The sequence below is a fragment of the Elephantulus edwardii genome, unplaced genomic scaffold (assembly GCF_000299155.1).
Source record: "Elephantulus edwardii isolate Elephantulus edwardi_28Jun2011 unplaced genomic scaffold, EleEdw1.0 scaffold00458, whole genome shotgun sequence".
Lineage (NCBI taxonomy): Eukaryota > Metazoa > Chordata > Mammalia > Macroscelidea > Macroscelididae > Elephantulus > Elephantulus edwardii.
The window spans coordinates 101,239-103,579 of NW_006400208.1; positions in this window are offsets into that span (position 1 = coordinate 101,239).

Sequence of the window (2,341 nt, forward strand, 5' to 3'; positions counted from 1 at the left end):
GCACAGGAGGGGAAGGCCCTCTATGAGGTGGATTGATTCAATGACTGGGGCAATCTGGATGGGAGTGTCAGAGACAGTGTGACAGGCACAGGACAGAGCGGGGTTTAGGATTGTTGTACATAGGGTTGCTCTGAGTCGCAATTGACTCGATGGCACATAACAACAACAAATGAAATAAATTAAAGATAACAAACTCAAAGAAGTACCTTCAAAAATCTCCATATGATCAGAAGGATTCAGTTTGAATATTCCTGGAGAGTCTGTTTTTATTGTCCTATTGCCACAGTCCTTGTCAAAACCAGGTCTGATTAATCTCCTTTGTCAGTCTGTCCTTTGCCATTCCCTATCACTCCTCCCTGAGAGAGATTTTATCCTGATTCATTAGGAGAAGGGGCACTGTCTTATCTTAGCTACTTCCTGCTGGAAAAGGATGCCACAGGTCCCAGGGTGAAGATCTTCTGTCACTACTCTAAAGGGCCCCTTTGGCAATAGGAAACACATAGACTGTTGTGGAGATTGATTTTAGAATTTAGATGCACTGTTATCAATTGTGCTTAGGGAATACACGTTCATATTAACAGTTCCTCTTAAAGCAGAAGCTATTAGATTGTCTTGATAAGAACTAGTTCTAATGTTCATACAAGCACATATATATTCATCTAGGGAAGCGTTCTGAGTCTTCAATGGTCTAATAGCCTTTTGATATTCTGAAATAGCATTTTCATATGCTAAAGTTTTTAACAAAAGCTCATGAACCTTGGGTTGGGATATTGCTCTATCAATTGCATCCTTTAATCTAGATAGAAAATCAGTATATTTTAAATTTTCAGATTGTGTTGTTCTGATAAAAGATTGATCTCCATTATCCCAGGCTTGCATACAGCAAAACCTTCCTTATACAATCACAGCATCATCATATTGTAACTGAGCTCCTACTCTAAGCCATTGACCTTCCTGCAACAATTGATCAGCAGTAACATTAAAACGATTTCTAGATAAATTAATCCTCTCCATATTTGTAGCTTCATCCATCCACCAAGTTCTAAACTGTAAATATGCTCCACATTCCATAACTGTCCTGACCATGGATTACCAATCATAAGGATTTAATCTAAATTCTGTAGCTAATCTTTGTAATATGCCTCTTACATAGGTAGAATGCATACCATAAGAAACTATGGTTTGCTTTAATTCTTTAATTGTCTTATAAGATAAAGACTGATGTTGATACAATTTATACCCTGGGGGATAATCTTCATCAGGAGGCATATTCTGAATTCTTACTGGAAATACAGAAGCTCCTTTCACCCAATTATATAAATCATGTTGCTTTGTCTGTTGCAAGGCTTTAGGCATGGCTGTTAAAGGCTTCTTAAAAGTAGTCACTCCCACCGGAGCATGATTCCTATTATTAAATAACATAGAACCTGAAACAGTTGCTGCTGATGGAGCTGTATTTTTACTCTGGTAATATATCTCATTACAAGAACCCAATTTGTCTATTTTATTAGAAAGTTCCAAAACTTGTTTACTTAATTTCTCATAAGGACTGAATTATCTTTCAATTCCTCCAGAGTTGGAGGTAGAGGAAATTCATCCTATTTTGTATCAGATTCACTATCACTCTCTTCTGAAGAGTCTTTTTCTTCTAACTTTTCAGACATCTCCTCTTGAGACCGTAATGGTTTTAAAGCTAATGAGATCAAATCACATAGTAACCAAACCGAAACAGGACTCACATCTCCCTCTTGATAAGGTCTTTCTAAAGGTGACACAGGCTGTTTCTCGCCATGAACTTCAACCTCTTTTAATGTAATATTACTTCATTCAGACTCATGCAAAGATTTAGCCATCTTTCTTTGCAAAATTTTTTTTATTAATAGTACTATCCTGCACAGACCTTTTTGCTATTCTTTTTAAAGCTCTTACTGGCCAAAAATTAATAGAAGTCTGTTCCCTTTTTGATGTGCTTTTCGTAAAGCTTGCACAAAATTTTGACAAGTTTTTAAATTTAACTGTGTTTTATTTACCAGTTTCAACCAGCGACAATGTTTCTGCACATACTCAAACAACTGAAAAAAATTACTTTTCTCTTATTTTTACCCCTGAACTCTTAAGTAATTCTTTAATTAATGTAATATACTCAGCTTCAGAGGATGGGCTGTTTGTTCCCCATGACTCTTTTTTACCAATTCTACTCTGAATTTTTTTATCATTCTTCCCTTGTCTTTCTTTGTCAAGGGGTGAGAGAATTGTCATGAAATTTTTTAATTCTATCTTTGACTTCCAAGGAATGAGGATTTTCTCATGACCCTGATTTTAATTTTCCCGAAAGTTTCAC